This window comes from Anabas testudineus, chromosome 14, assembly GCF_900324465.2.
Source record: "Anabas testudineus chromosome 14, fAnaTes1.2, whole genome shotgun sequence".
Lineage (NCBI taxonomy): Eukaryota > Metazoa > Chordata > Actinopteri > Anabantiformes > Anabantidae > Anabas > Anabas testudineus.
The window spans coordinates 348,345-366,037 of NC_046623.1; the positions used below are offsets into that span (position 1 = coordinate 348,345).

Genomic DNA, 17,693 nt, shown 5'->3' on the forward strand with positions numbered 1-17,693 from the left:
ATACAGTACAGTAAAAAAAACTAAATACTAAGTTAAGCTAATTATCAGCTGAAGTGCTGCATTAAGCAAGATAAGTTCATCTTAAATATTACACTATATTAGTGCCACAATCTACAAAAGATAGAAAACACATATCTTTATATCACATATCACACGTGGAAGAAAGCAGCAAAAAAGTTGATCAAAGTTAAAGAAGAGCCCTCAGTGAGAGTTCCATTCCCCACTCTATGGCAAAGTATGATGATACAGGAAGCTGATGATGACTCTCATAGATAGCTAATCCAAAAGAAAAAAAAAAAGTAATAAAATTACAAGTTAAAAACTAAAAAAGTTACAGCACACATCACCTAAAGAAGACATACTGTATGTTTAAGTGGAATGACGTTTTTTTTTGTATTTTTCGTACAGTAAGAGTCCTGTTTTTACAAAGCAGGTTTAGATAACAGATCACACCCTATGTTTAGTTATGAGATGATAATTTGTTACTTGGTTAATGTTTATATTTTAATACATGTAATATAATGTTGTTGGTTAATGTTACAGTAGCCAATGCCTTCCCAAAAGAGGAGGCTTAAACAGATAGAGAGCAGTAGGAGGCAGCAATGGGGAGCACAGCTTAGCAGAGCTGAATTAAAACAACAGGCGAAACATAATGATATATATGTCAAGCAACATTTTCTACATTAAGTAATTTAATTTATAATTTAGGCATATTCTTTTTGTTGGAAGGAGGTTTATAAGCTAAAACAATATGACAATTGGTGATAAAGACAAAGCATATATATATATATATATATATATATATATGTATGTGTGTGTGTGTGTGTGTGTGTGTGTGTGTAGTGTGGGCCCTTAGCCCCCTAATGCTACCTGTCTACATTGTTGCACTACTGAGAGTCACATCGGCTCGGACGTTGCCCGGGTCAACAAGGTGTTCCAAGTCAGGTGTTGGTCAACCAGGATAACCTGGAACAAGAATAAGACATTCATGGACAAGAGATGAGAACAGGGAACTATTGGAATGCTACTACCCAAGTAACCCTTGTGAGCGAGGATGTGGGAACTATGGATACCTCACACATGGATCGGGGAATGCTTGGAATTATACAAGATCAACAGGACTCTAAGAACCTTCATTCAGAACTCAATGGGAAAGTGGAAAACAACCCTAGAGGCCAACTTCAAGCCGACTGCCCAGGTCAACATCAAGTGCGGCATATACCAAAGAGATGTTCTGTCCCCACTGCTGTTCTGCATAGGCCTGAACCCCCTCAGCCAGATCATCACCAAGACTGGTTATGGATACCGACTACGAATGCCACAACCATCCGCCACCTCCTCTACATGGATGACATCAAGCTGTATGCCAAGAGTGAACGAGACATCGACTCACTGATACATACCACCAGGATATACAGCCAAGACATCAGAATGTTATTCGGACTAGATAAGTGTGGTCGGATGGTAGCAAGGAGAGGAAAGGTAGTCAGAACTAAGGGGATAGAACTACCAGAAGGCAAGATAGGAGATGTCGAGGATAGCTCCAAATACCTTGGAATCCCACAGGCAAATGGGAACCACAAAGAGGTAGCAAGGAAAACGGCAACCACTAAGTTAATAATAATAATAATAATAATGAATACTTTATTGATCCCCTTGGGGAAATTCGTTTTGGACAGCTGCCAGACTGAGTCGGCGCTACTACTGGGTTTCGATGTCTTGTCCAAGGACACCTCAGCAAGTAGCCAGGAGGAACCGGGAATCGAACCACTGGGGTTTGTAGGCGACTGCTCTACCACCTGAGCTACTGCCGCTCCCTCCAAAGGGTAAGGCAAGTCCTGACAAGTCAGCTGAATGGGAAGAACAAAGTCCGGTTGATCAACACCTACGCCCTCCCAGTCATCAGGTACCCTGTTGGCATAATAAGCTGGCAAAAAAAAAGGAGATGGAAGCCACTGACATCAAGACGAGGAAGCGCCTTACAATGCACGGTTTGCAGGGTTTCATCCCAAATCCAGCACCCTGTAGACTGTACGCTAAGTAGAAGGAAGGAGGCCGAGTATTAGTGAGCGTCAAAGCCACTATCCAGGATGAAACAACTAAGATCCATGAATACATCAGGAAGATGGCCCCAACTGATGACCTGGTTAGTGAATACCTCAGGCAGCAGAAATCAGAGGAGCAAGGGAAGGAAGAGGAGGAACTCTCATGGAAGGACAAACCCCAGGATCTACCATACCAGGCAGGACCCCAGGTGCAAGCTGTGCAAAGATGCCCCTGAAACAATCCAGCACATAACAATTCAATTCAATTCAGTTTTATTTGTATAGCGCCAATTGAAAACAGAAGTCATCTCAAGGCACTTTACAGTGCAAGGTTTAAGACCTTACAGAGTATAATTATAGAAAAAATTATATAGAAAACCCAACAATTTGAGCAAGCTTTAGGCAACAGTGGAGAGGAAAGACTCCCCTTAGAGGAAGAAACCTCCAGCAGAACCAGGCTCATAGTGGGCGGCCATCTGCCTCGACCGGTTGGGGTGAGTAGAAAGAGGAGAGAGAAAAGAACAGCAGGCAACAAAAACAACAGCAAGGAGCAAGAACATTGGGCAGGTCAACTGGATTCTGGAGATATACAGCTCCAGGCTGAAGATACCTGCAGGAAAGTACAGAGAGAGGGAGACAGATAGGAGGAGAAACAACCTCAGGACAGAAAAGACACAAAGTTAATGACATGCAATGGTAGCATTTTAATAGGAGAGAGAGGAAGACTGGAAGAAGGTGAAATTAATGTAATCAGTGAAAAGGTGTTTTTTTTTGATGAAGGTAAAGTTTAAGAATACGTTCATTATTTCTGTCAAAATCTTTATTTTTAACTCTGACAACGTCATCATGTCCTATTCTTTTGCTATATTTTCTAAAAAAAAAAAAGGGTTAAAGTCTGGTGTGGTGGCCAATCCATGTGTGAAAATTGTCTGTGTGAAATGTGTCTTGCTCCCTAAACCACTCTTTCACAATTTGAGCCCGATGAATCCTGGCATTGTCATCTTGATGTATGCCCATGCCATTAGGAAAGAAAAAATCCATTTATGGAATAACCTGGTCATTCAGTATATTCAGGTAGTCAGCTGACCTCATTCTTTGGGCACATAACGTTGCTGAACCAGGACCTGAGGCTCTTACTTATTTTCTTAATTAAATCTAGGTGCTGACTTTTCTGTTGGATGGGCGCTGTATTATTGGTGTATTATATTGTATTTAATATTTAAATTTTTGTGATGTTTCAAATGCCTGTGTTCTTATCTATTTTCCAACCAGGTTTACTGCAAGCCATGTGTAGTGATTGCTCATATGGAGTCTGTTGTGTTTACAAGCATAATGTATTGATATGGACTGTGAAACAATGGACTGACCCCTCACCATCCCTACAGATACAAATGGCTACACATACAAAGGAAGACTCTCAAAGATTGCTTTGAACATCTCTTCTCTCATCACAGCACTGCCAATCACAGACTTTAAGGTTGAATGTTCACTGCCCTGAAATTAAAATTGAAATATGCAAATAGTCACCTCTCATCTTTCGTGGCACATACTTGCTAGTCCCAAAGTCTCTACAAGAGAATATAATACATCAGGCTCACAAAGGACACCAAGCCAAAGTAACAACCAAAAGGTGAGCTTGATAAAAGGAGGAGAACAAGTGCACTGATCACCAAAAAAACAACAAATTTCACTACAGAAAGGGTAGGCAAAACAACTCACAAAGCAAGGTTTCTGAGATCCAGAATCCGCAAGGAGGATCAGAGTGTCTGTGTCCAGGGTAATCCAAGGTCAAGATCCAAGAGACAGGTCGAAACAAAAGCTGAATTTCAAAAACATAAGGCTGGCAGGACGCAAACAAGAAAGGGCAAGGCAAGGCCAAGGTGTAGGCTCAGAAGCAGTAGTAAACAGGGCTGGAAAACAAGAAAAAGGTAAGCAGGGCTGAGTGTGAGAAGAATTGACCTGAGTTACGGAGATGTTGTGTTTACAAGTATAATGTACTGACATTGACTGGGAGACAATAGACTGATGCTGGCTTTACACCATAGCCAGTAGGTGTCACTGTGGAAAAGTGAAAGTGTGTGAGAAGTAGTAAATGAGAGATACTGTAATAATGTGAAGAGTGATGGGATAATGTGTGCTTGTGTTGAGCTTAGGCCACCAGGTTAAGCAAAGTAGTTAAGAGTTTACTTGTCTCCCTTTTCTTCATACACCCCCATAAAAGAGTCAATGATGGTTTTTGTCTCTCACCCAGTTGTCAGTTCAAATTACAGTAAAAGTTGGTCATTTGACTTGTCTTCTACTTTGCTTGTATTTTGGAAGCATCACTCACAGATTTGAACTGTATAGTGACAGACAGTGCTTCATAATTCCTTACTAATTCCTTACTCCTACTTTCTTTTTTATCTTCTATCTTATATCATGCTGGTATATGAAATAGGATAAACACACTTTTATTTATGCTAACTGTATACATATTAAACAAATTTGTGCTGGAAAGCAGCTTACAGTTTCAGTTTTAGTCAGATTTTGGAAGGAGTTGTTTATTTTTAAAAAATGTAGAGGCATGACTCTGTGGAATGATCTCCTTTGTCTTCTAGCAAATTTGTTGCTGTCTACAGTTTTTGTTTTGTATATATGCTCTTGTAATTCTTGTATTTGTAAAAAGAATTACCACATTGCAGTTGAAAGCCTCTGCTAATCAGTGTTATCGTTTACATGCATGTCTGTCCAGCTCTGGGAACAGAACCTGACTGGGAGCTGGCCTCCAGAACCTGAACTGGGAGCTGGTTCCACAGGAGAAAAGCTTGACAGACAAAGGCTCTGCCTCCCATTCTACATTTGGAAACTCTAGGAACTACAAGTAGACCTGCACTCTGAGAGCAAAGTGTTCTGCTGTAAAAATGTCAACCTATGAGATCTTTAAGATATGACGGAGCTTGATTATTAAGTGCTGTATTTGTGAGAAGTATTTAAAATTCTATTCTGGATTTACAGAAAGCCAATGGAGAAATGTTAATGTAGGAGAAATGTGATTCTCTCTTGTTAATTCCAGTTAGAACTCTGGCTGGAGCATTTTGGTTCAACTGAAGGATTTTTAAAAAGTCACACAAGTAGATGAGCCCTTCGTCAAAATTCAGGCTCCAAAATGTAACATAAAATATATCAGAATTACAATTACATGTGATACGTGATAAATAACCCGTTAGTGCACAGGTAGCCAACAGGGTGCCCAGGGACACTTGGCCTGCAGGGATGAGGCGAGCGCATGTTCTAAAACTTACTTACATAATACTACTAAACTTTTATTACAGTGACTTGGTTTTTTGAAGTAGTTTGGTTTTACAGAGTGGTTGTATGCACATACAGACAACCTTCTTTTTTCTTGTTGATTCTGGTTGTCAGCTACGACTGTAGATTGACTGAAATGCACAGTTCAGTTTTAATTAGTTCATAATTATATCATGCAAATCTTCTATTTTCATTCCTCTTTTTAACAAGAAAACCTTGAATAATAATAATTAATAGGGGGAGGTGATTTAGGGTGGGATAGATCACCGCGACAAAGCTTATGAGGTTTACCATTTTAGAAAAAGTAAACCAAGTTAAGGAGAAAATTAGTAATTTTCTAGCTGTCTTTAGTAATGAAACTTTTGATGACTGAAGACAGGATTTCTTCTGAAGACAGGCTCATTGACTGTAACAAGTGTGGTTGTTTGCACACCATCCACCCTAACAGAGAGAGTGGGCCCTGGTACCCTAAGAGTATGTGTTTACAGCCTGAGCTGTTACATCAGAGTATCTGAGAATGTTTTAATGTGTCTCTTCTATTGCATCATTTGCACTAAAGTGACTCCATTTTGGTTTAGGCATCTCACACCCACTCCAATCTAGTCTCATAGGCTAATGAGACAGCTGAACCTTTTGACTGGAAGCGGTACAGTAAGCAATACACAGTGTTGTTAAGACGCTATATTGCAGAATCTTGCCAACAATTAGCTTTTGCAAAATATATCCCCAAGAAGAGTTAATAGCTATCCATTCTTATAATGCAGTGTGTATGCTGCTGTGCCAGATTTCCATAGTCCTTTGGATTAGCAACCTTTCATCTCACTTCATTCATTACATTTCTCTTTTGATTCTCTAACAACACATGCCACATGCCTGATCTTGTAGTTCAGTGGAGAGCTATGGTTTCCTTGTAAGTTGTTTTCATGTAATGAGTGCCTTGCAACATTAAGGAGGAAAAAGCAGAGAGTGTTTTGTGTGGTCAGTTAATACACGAAAGCAAGACTTTTAAGTGTTGTGCACAGAAAATAGTCTGAATTAATTTAACTCAGAGGGTGTAAAAATATTATGACACCAGTTTTCACACCCACCAGCCTAATGTAATATCACTCTTAGAGTTGACAACTGACTCATAACACTTCGATAATATAATCATCATCTATGACATATCAACACTCATAAACACTGAATAAAATTGTGGTACAGGGTTGGAAAATCATCAATCAAATCACCGAAAATGACAATACACAAATAACCCTCAAAAACACTAAAGATAATGTCCTCAGTACTTATTGAGCAATAGAGTATGAGAAAGCAGGAGATGAGGGAGAAACACAGGTGCTGTTGTACCCATGATACATTTTTAATCAGTCTGTCTTTGTTGCTGCTCCCTGCCATTTTAGGAAATATCCAGAGTCAACGCATGTTGTGTCTATTTGATTGTGTGTCTGTTGTCTTTTATCTTCGTATTTTATTATTTACTGCTGATTCTTCCGCAGATTAATATTCGATCACATGTACATAGGAGTCTTAAACACATTGGCATTTTATGTCTACCTCTTTTACATCATTCAGTTCATCTTGTTTCTTTGACCACAGCATGACCACAGTTACCACAGCATGACAAAAAGGATAGAGTTCTGTGGCTGCCAGGCAAAGTAATTTTGGTTGTCTACTGTAGTTTTTGTAAAAAGACAACAGGATTTAAAATAAATTTTTAGAAACCTCTGTTTACATATTTGTTCAGATTTTTACAAATATTGCTACTTGTGTTACGAACAGACTAACGGGACGAACGAGTAAGAACAAAAATATATATTTATTAACAAAAAGGGCAGGGGACACAGGGAACTAACAAACACGAACAAAGTACCAAACGACAAGAGAAACACTGCAGCGACGCAGGCAAAAGACAAACTAATAAAACAACAAAACATACAAAGTACCAACTAAGAAAGGACTAGACAAAAATACAAACTACTCACTAATAGAAATACAAAGTGACAAACGAAAATCACTGCCGAAGGCAGGAAAACGAGAACAAAACATACAAAACTAACAGGACAAAGTATCAACTGAAAAACACTGCATGAACGCAGACCGAACAAATCAAACCTACAAACCAAAAACAGACAGGTGCCTTACGGACAAACGAACGAACAAACAGACTGACCAGAAATGTGGAGGAGTAGTGTGCAGCATGAATGGATAAGCAGAAGTGGAGGATGATATGGAGCAAACAAACAAAACGAACTGACCAGAGAACTGCGATGAACAGCATGAATAATGTCAACAAACCAGCAACGAACTGAAGACTGAGGTGTGCTTATAAAGCAGAGGGAGTGCACAGGTGAACTGAGTCAGTAATTAGTCCGGGGAGTTCAGTGGAAAGTGGAGGAAGTCCATATATGGGTGTGTGGCAGGAGGGTGAGACACAGAACAAAAACAAAACAGAACAACCCGACAGGGGCAGAAGGGGGAATTGTAACAATTTGAGATTAAATTGTTTCAGTTACGTTATGTGAAGTTATGAAATGCAATATTAGGAATAAAACAAGACATTATTCACCCAATATAATTTAGTCATTTGGCAGATACTTTTATCAAGAGACTTAAAAGTGAAGTACAAGGCAAGCAAAGTATTAGTTTTCTTCTTGGCTATTGGATGTTTTGCTTGCCTTGTACCTCACTTGTAAGTCACTTTGGATAAAAGTGCCAAATGTAAATGTAAATGTAAATGCAGAGCTTTATGGACTGATGAGATTTGTCTCACTGATGAGATTTGTCTCATCAGTCCATAAAGATTAACCCTTTATTAAAGTGATGGAAAAGCTAAAGTTTGGAGAAAGAAAGGATCTGCTCATGATCCCAAACTCAACTCAGCTCACAAAAAAAAAAAAAAAATACTCTTGACTCAGGGGTTTTAGCCAATTATAGACCAATATGCAATCTGCCCTTTTCTTGAAAAGCAATTATGTGACCACCTGCACAGATATAACCTGCTTGAAGGTTTCCCATCAGGATTTAGAGTACATCATAGTACAGAAATAGCACTGTTACAGGTCACTAACAATCTTCTATTAGCATCAGACAACAGACTTCTCTCTATACTCACTTTGTTAGATCTTAGTGCTGCATTCGACACTATACAATTTATTACGCAGACATTTGGGTTAAAGGAACAGCACTAGGCTGGTTTCAATCTATCTATCAGATTGATTCCAGTTGTGTACAGTATGTAATTGATAAGTCTTGCAGACAAAAGTTAGTTAGTGAGTTCTGTGCTTGGATTATTTCTTTTTACTCTATATATGCCCCCCATAGGCAATATTATTAGGAAACACTATAAATTTCCAATTCTATGCAAATAAATACTAACTGTATTTATCTGTGAAACCAGAAGAAACTAATCAAAGACAGACAGGCATGAAAGCCTACTCTTCAATTGAGACAAGACTAGGTTATTTTGTTTGGTCCTAAAAGCCTCAGAGACATGATGTCCGTCATCTAGCCTAGATGACAAAGCATTGACCTCAAGTAATACTGTGAGTAATCTTAGTTATTTTTGACCAGGATATCTCCTTTACATCATACATTAAAAGAAATCTCTATGAACTGCCTTCTTCTACCTTTAGGAATATTGCTAACATTAGGAGCATCCTGTCTCAAAGTGATGCTGAAAAACTAGTCCATGCATTTTATACTTCTAGATTGTAGTACTGTAATTCACTATCAATAGGATGCCCCAATAACTCATAAAAAACATCCAGCTAATCCAAAATGCTTCAGCCAGACATCAGGGACATACAGAAGATTTCTACCAGAGGATCTCAGGCTACGTGCAGGCTCATAAGGCTTTAAAAGCTGGGATATATATAGCTGGGGGAAAGACCATGCAGAGCTTTAAAAGTTAATAATAAAATCTTAAAATCAATCCTAAAAGATACTGGCAGCCAGTGTAAGGAAGCTAAGAGAGGAGTGATGTGATCGTATTTTCTTTTTCTAGTTAAGAATCTTGCAGCTGAGTTCTGAACAATCGGGAGCCGATTAATAGATTTATGGCTGAGACAGGTGAACAGACTGTTGCAATAGTCAAGGCGTGAGGATATAAATGCATGTAAGATTACTTCAGTGTCATGAAAAGATAGAATTGAAAGTATTTTGGAGATATTTCTAAGATGATAAAAACATGTCTGGACATGCTTTGTGACATGATGCTCAAAGTTAAGTTTACTATCAAACCAAACACCAAAACTTTTTGCAGTGGGCTTAGAATTATCTAAGAGAGAATCTGTGCAGGGCAAAATGTGTTAGGCTATACATTGTGCACTGATAAAAACTATTTCTGTTTTGTCAGAATTGAGCTGCAGGAAATTTTGAGCTATCCAGCTTTTTATCTCATTTATACACAGATGTAAGGAACTCAATCCCCCGTGGTCAGAGATCTTAAAGGGACAGTACAGCTGAGTGTCGTCAGCATAGCAATGAAAATAGACACCGTGTTTACAAATAATATGTCCCAAACGGAGCATATACAAACAGAACAAGATTGACCCCAGCACAGAACCTTGTGGGACTCCATACTTCACAGGAGATAAGGATGACTTACAGTTATTAACGGTAACACAAAACGATCCGACAGGGATGAAGAGAACCAGTCCAGTGCAGTGCCTTCTATTCCAGCCCAGTGCTTTAGCCGGTCTAACAAAATTTGGTGGTCTACTGTATCAAAAGCAGCACTAAGGTCAAGGAGGATAAGAATAGAGCACATAACAGCGTCAGAGGCCAACAAAATGTCATTAGTTACCTTCAGTAGGGCGGTCTCTGTACTGTGATGTTTGCGAAAACCAGATTGCAATTCGTCAAAGATGTTATAGTTGTCTGCAGCTAGAAATAAGTGTTTAGACACGTACTTTTCGAAAATCTTTGATATGAAGGGTAGTTTGGAGATTGCTCTGTAGTTTTCAGGGGATGAGGGATCTAGACCAGAAGAGGTTGCACACATGTAATTTTATAATAATCTCGCACAATTCCAGTGGACAGAGAAGTATTGAAAATAATCAGGAGAGAGGGAGCAACCGAACCAATGATCGACATTAAGAACTTAGTTGGGATGACATCAACTGGGATGGAAGATGGTTTCATTTTAGAGACAGTTTGTAGTAACTCAAATAAGGTCATGGGAGGAAACCGGCTTAAAGTGCATTCTCTAAAAAGGTGTGCCAGGATGCTGGGAGGGGTTGGGTTTACTAACTTGTCAACAGTCTGAAATAAAAACTTCGGATTATGGAAGTGAGCAGTGATCAGGTCAGGCATTCTTTACCGTCATATTGTAGTGGAGTAATGCTTCTTTTATAGCTCAGCTTTCCTACACTCAGCTTTACAACTACGAATGCTTACATCTATCCAAGGCTGTTTGTTAGTGTCTTTATGGGAAAAGTTTGCAGTTTCTAAGGGAGCAGCAGTCTCTAGCGCAGAGGCACAAATATTATTGAAATGACCTTTGACGTGTTGAACCAGGTTGAAAGATTCAGTAAGACTGATAAAATCATTTGCTAGAGTATTAGTATTATTATTAATATGAAGGTTAAAGTCTCCAGCAATATTTACCTTATCATACCTCATAACAATGTCAGCAACATACTGGGAAAATTCTGACAAAAAGTTACCATTTGCTTTTGGTGGGTGGTAGATGACAGTACAACATACAGGAACAGAGCAGTGGATAAGAAACAACAGAGCTTCAAAGCTATGAACTTGTTTACTTGTTTGTTTTCAGTCCTGTATTCTTTTTGTCTGCCTCTAAAGATACTCACACTCTTATCCTGTCTTTCTGGATATTTTAAAAAAACTTTAAAATTCTGGACACGGAATAACGGATTTGAATTTGGAGATCAGATCTTGTGTACAAATTTCTCCTCTTGCTTGTTGTTAGAAAACTTGTACAAAGAGTTATCCTGTTACATTTGTTTTTCTCATTAAACTGCCATTTGATATAACTTAAAGTGGCCCTTTTGAAACTTGCCTTTGCCCTTGTAAGATAGTGCACCAGACTTTTATCTTAGGGAGTCAGATAGGATACTCCAGCATTGAATTCACCTAGAGACGAGAACCGACTGCAATGTCACAACTGCCATTGTTATGTCTTTACTTACAAGCAGAAAAACATCTCCCTGGTACTCAAAGTGCTTTACACTGCATCTCACTCACCCATTCAAACACACAAAGACACTCACACAGCTGCTATGCAACTGACCTGACTCACCAGGGGCAACTTGGGGTTCAGTATCTTACCTAAGGACACTTTGGCATGTGACGTGGCAGCCGGGAATTGAACCACCAATCATGTGATTGACAGTCAACTGCTCTACTTATTGAGCCACAGCCACCCCAGTATGTGTTAGATTATTTGAGTATGTTTCTGTCAGCTGCTGTGATGAGGAATACATGTTCCCTTTTGCAAGAGAAATTAAACTACTGCCCTATTAATCCATCTGTGGTTCTGAGAAGTTTGTTTCAGAAATGTTCCTATCACTTGTACAAAATGCATCTGCATTTTCCCCTAGCTAGTCTCTATTCATTCTCACAGAAACCACAATCCAAACCAAGGTTCACACTGATTTTGGGTGCTGATGTTTTGTCTGCACCCATTCAGGCTCTTTTCACCTGCACCCTGCCCCCGCCATTTTTGTGCATGCCTGTTCAGTCACCGCTACCTGACATCTCATCTTTGTCATCTTGTGTACCTAGTGCTAGGCCACAATCCAATATTTTCTAAAAGACAGGAAGCCCATTTACCAACCCCAAGCCAGACACTACTCACCTACATCCTGTCTGCTACCGGACAATCACCTCTCCACCTAGTGGAGGAGAGGTTTATTACACTATCCTTTTTCTTAAGCTTCTTCTTCCTGTTCCTGCTCCTCAGTGCTGTGTTCCTACTCTTTGAGTGTAATTAAAACCATTATAAACGACATCTTGGTGTGATTTGTTTTATTTTTGATCAAATTATGAACTCTGTCCCGTTTGTAAAAATGATCAGTTATGTAAGATTAGCATTACAACTTACATTTTTATCACATTGGTACTACCAAATCTGCAGAATTTTTTAATAAATTTTAACAGCTCTCTAGAACAGCATTATTTCATCTATAGGCCTGTACTTACTCTCAGCTGTATTTTGTAAGGTCTTACCTTAAACCGTAAAGTGTCTTGAGATGAATTTTGTTGTAATTTGGCAATATATAAACAAAATGAATTTAACTGTTACCCCCTCCTTTGTCTATAAATGCCTGTTATTGACATTGTATGTACTGTAATCTGGGGTTTTACTTTAGACTGCAACTCTATTGTGACTATTGTAGATGTAAGTATCATCATAAGATCAGTAAGGTGTGCTCTTTGTAGTTAAATCACAGAGATAAGATGAAACAAAAAGGCAGGTAACCTTTATAGCTTACATATATACAGCTTTGTACTTTTCTTTGTCCACAAGTCACCAAACGGTTTGGGCAAGATTGGTATTTACATTGGCCTCACTGTTTTAATCACACCCTTGATCTTGTTCTGATATGCGGTGTTGAAATTGATAATTTAATAGTTTTTCCCCAAAACCCTCTTTACTTTGACATTTAAATAAGTAGTTCACTACAGTAGATGTTTATCTGAAAATACTATTGACAAATTTATGGAAATGATTTTTCATTCTTTTATTTCAGAGCCATGTACCAACACAGAGGAGGGTAGTCATCCTGACAAAGAGTCATAGCTCTGTTGAGCCTAGTATCCCCTTAACTCCCAGCAGCAATGACTTTGTGAATTTCTTTACAAATAAAATCACAACTATGAGAGGAAAAATTGATCAGATCTTTCCTGCATACGGCATTGATTGACTCGTATGTACAATAGTCTAGCTTCATTTGTCAAACCACACTCGTACTTAGACTGCTTCTTCCTCGTAGATCATTCTGAATTAATTTTAGTAATTAATTCATCTAAACCTTCAACATGTCTCTTAGACCCCACCCCAACTAGACTGCTCAAAGATGTCTTACCTTTGGTCAGCACATCCATATTAGATCAGATCAATCTATTTTTACAAACAGGCTACGTACCAGAGGCTTTTACTTAATACATAAAAGAAAGCTCTAGAACTGCCTTTTTTCACCTAAATTTTTTTTTTTTAAATTAGGAGCATCCTGTCCCAAAGCGATGATGAAAAAATTGAATTCAGACAAGACAGAGGTTATTTTGTTTGGTCTTAAAAATCTAAAAATCTAAAATAAATAACTAAAACTGCCCTTTTCCACTAGATGGATATTGCTAAAATTAGGATTGTACTGTCTCAAAGTGATGCGAAAAAACACTAGTCCATGCATTTGTTACTTTCAGACTGAACTATTCTAATTCACTACTGATAGGATGTCCCAATAACTCCTTAAAAAGCCTCCAGCTAATCCAAAATGCTTCAGCCAGAGTTCTGACTGGAATTAGCAAGAGAGATCATATTTCTCCTACATTAGCTTCTCTCCATTGGCTCCCTGTAAAATCCAGATTTGAATTTAAAATTCTTCTCCTCATATATAAAGTTAACCACTTAATAATCAAGCTCCATCTCATCTTAAAGACGTCATACTTCCATATTTTCCCAACAGAACTCTCTGTTCTCAGAGTGCAGGTTTACTTGTGGTTCCTACAGTTTCCAAATGTAGAATGGGAGGCAGAGCCTTTAGCTATCAAGCTCAGTTCAGGTTCGGGAGGATGACACCCTCTTACATTTAAACTAGACTTAAAGTCTAGACTTTTTGTTTTCTGTAAAGCTTATTGTTCGTAATGGCTCAGATGACTCGGACTCTTAGGGGAAGGGACAAGGCAGGGATGACCGGAAACTAGATTTATTTACAGAAAAGTACACAAAACGGGGAACTAAAGGGGGTGTCAACGGACACTATAAAAACCAGATGACAAAGTAACAACATAATGCTACCAATATGGTGGGAAACAAAGTGACAAAGAAGAAACCAAAGGACAACAGAAACAGAAACAGAAACTGCTCAGTGGCAGGCAAACAACTTAGAGAAACAGGTAACTAAATTCCAAAGTTCACGATGATCTGACAGTGGGGAGAGGACTGAGGAGAGGTTGTGTAGGGAGAGGGGAACCCAGGTAGAGCTTGTTGTTGTTATTTGTTACCTGCTGATTTTTTTCTGTCCTCTCTCCACTCACCCCAACAGGTCAAGATAGATGGCCGCCCACCATGAGCCTGGTTCTGCTGGAGGTTCCTTCATCTAAAGGGAATTTTTACCTCTCCTCTGTTGCCTAAAGGTTGCTAAAATGGGATTGTTTGGTTTCCTGTGTAATTTTCTATGCAATTTTACTATGTAAGGTCTTAAACCTTAAACTGTAAAGGACCTTGAGAGGACTTCTGTTGTGATTTTGAGCTATATAGATAAAATTGGATTGAATTGAAAGTATCACAGAACCTTAATGCAGTAAATAACTGTGTACTTGAAGAAAATATTTTAAAGCCACATACTTGTGTAAGCACACATATACGTTGGTTGTCACTCCATTAGCCACTTGAAAATTCAAGATGGATGCTATTTTCAAGATGGCCGACAATTTTAAAAGGAAAATGTCCCATCTTTGCAATAAGTTGACCTACAAATATCCTATATAAATTATGTATATCGAATTGATTAAATCTGATCAAATTGTACATTTAAACACATTTAATCTGATTCAACTATGCTCATGTATATAAACACATATTCACACAATGCTATTATAGTTCTGCAGATTTTACAAATATGGCATTTATATACCCTACATGCCTACTCCATCTCTAATTTGCAGGTGAACAACGTAACTTTCACTAGGCAATTTTTATGTAATACATGGACATATTATAAATCAGGTAAACATGACCCTTTTGGCTTTCCATTGGTCTTCTTGAATTTCCATGCAGCGAACAACAAAGCAGGACAGACACAGAGAGGCTGCGTGTGGAAACACCCCGCACACGAGCTGAGGGTGAGCTCAAGGAGAAGAGCCGCTTTGCTGGTGAGCAGTGTAATGCAGCACGATAATTCTGCGACGGTTCAATGAATGAGGATGCTGAAAACGTAGCCTGAGCGGCGTGCTGGACATATACGTTTTTTTCACTCCTCAGTCCTTTGTCACTTTAGTTACTGTAAAGTCGATCCAGTGTGTCATAAAGACATTCTTGATATTCTCTCCTCTAAGACCAAGATTTGTCCTTGCTAGACGACGGGATGCTTGCTTCTCCTCTTCTCATGGGTAAGTTCAGTACACGTTCCCAGCAGCAGTTGTAATCGGTTATAAAGACTATGATTTGAGCTGAGGTTTCTATGTATGTATGTATCTCTCTCTCTCTCACATGTGCTGTTGGCGAACTTAACTCTGGTAATCCGTTTAGTGATAGCCTACAGTATTTCAAAGGTCACCCTAGTCTTATTATTATTATTGTATGAATATAATACTTAAATTAGTAAGTGTTTTTCGCTGTTCTAAATTAAGTGTCTTTGTTAAAATGAATATGTGTTACCAAGTCTCAAGCTGTTCAGCCACTTCAAGCTTATTAAACCTAAGTAGAGGTGGTTGAACATATTAATCAGTTTTTTTTTCTTTATGACAGTTGGTAACTCATTGTTACCAACTGTCATATATAGATAGTTCCTGAATAGCTCCTGAAAAAGAGCTATTAGTTCGTTAAAAGATGAAAGGAGCATTATGTTCACTAATACTGTAAAATCCACAGAAGTCCCTAAAATTTGGTTGCAAGCAGCTGCGCTGTAACATTGTGTTAAGTAATTCATTCAAGTGCTGCTAAAGGTAAAAAAATCTCTTTCGCCACTTTCTATCTTTTCAGTTTTTTTTTTGCTTTAAGTCCTGTATAATATTACTATCATTTTTCTATAATATCTCTGTCTCAACCTACATGGTACAGTACAGTTTAGTATTTACTACATCTAGTATGAAATTGTAGCATAAGTTTGAATTCACACAGTATAAGCTAGTAACTTGTGAATGTGCTGTTGCTTTAGCATCGCTCAATATTATATGACATTTAATGTATTATATAAGTTTATCTGTGAATGATAAGTTAATGATATTTTCTAATATGATTTTAGGATAACATTATAGTCTGTGTGTTCTATGCAGAGAGCAGGAAACTTGAAATATTCTTCAAACAGCCACACTAAAAACAATCCATCCAGCCCTGTCTTACTGACCTCTGCTACTAGTTTACCATCATGGAATGTCACAAAATGTAATCTGCTAAATAACAGCAGCACATCACACACATCACATCGGCACTCGGCAATCAGCAGTATCATCAGCTAATCTTTACAGTAAAATTACAGTTGTGCAACAACAAATTCATCACACTACAGTAGTTTCTTTCTGTCAGTCGAGTTACTGTCAGTCTCTCAAACAAGGAGATTTGCATACAAAAAACAACGTTTTTCACTTACCTAGCTGTGTATTTCTCAAAGATGCCTGGGCTATTTCCAAGATAAAACATTATTTAGGCTACTCTAAACCAGTTAATGTCCAGCAGTTAATTTCCAGTAATAGATGACCACTTTGAAAAAAAAAATAGAACACAGCCCAAAAACACAGTTTCTCTTCCTTTTTGCTGTCCTCTATTTTGTTGTAGTTTATCCTGGCTTTAATTCAAAACACAACATTTATGTAACTGTTTTTTTTAAGTAAAACTAATTATGAAATTAATACTTTAAAAAGATTAAAGATTCAAAAAACTTTATTAATCCCAGAGGGAAATTGTTTTGCCTTATTACAGTTGTTCTCAATAGAAAGAAAGGGAACCACAACCAGGAAAGAGCCACACCAACACAATAACATCAATACAGAGAACTCAGTATATATACAGAATATGTGAGATGAATGAAAATGGGTCAATAATTATAGTCCAGGGTGGATTTGCAGCAATTGTATTACAGGAATTGTCAGTTCCCCCACTCCTTACAGAGGGGGGAGGAAATGTAAAGAACGTGCTCCTCTGTCCAGCCAACACACTGTGTAGTGGTTGGGAGGGATTGTTCAGGATTGAGAGGAGTTTGGACAGCATCCTTCTCTCAGCTACGACATGTAGAGGGTCCAGCTCCACCCCCAGAACAGAAAAAAAAAAAAAAAGAACTCATAAAACATCTGCATCATGGTGTTTGTTTTATGAGTCTGTGGTGGCCAGTGTCAAAAAAGATTTTAGTCTTACCTTACAGAATACAATAAAAACAGTATTATAAAAAATAGGGTACAATGTATTGATTTTATTAGGTTCTGTAAAGGAATCCCTTAGTGAGTGTAGGCCTCAAATGT

At 38.3% G+C, this 17,693-nt stretch overlaps 1 long non-coding RNA gene across 1 annotated transcript; it reads right to left on the reverse strand.

Moving 5' to 3' along the window:
• Positions 1 to 161: 161 nt before the first annotated feature.
• LOC113170610 lies at positions 162 to 16,963 on the reverse strand. Its single transcript, XR_003299653.1, has 3 exons — positions 16,829 to 16,963; positions 871 to 966; positions 162 to 276 (listed from the first exon to the last, which is right to left on the reverse strand). It is a non-coding gene; the product is annotated as an uncharacterized LOC113170610 (long non-coding RNA).
• Positions 16,964 to 17,693: the final 730 nt, after the last annotated feature.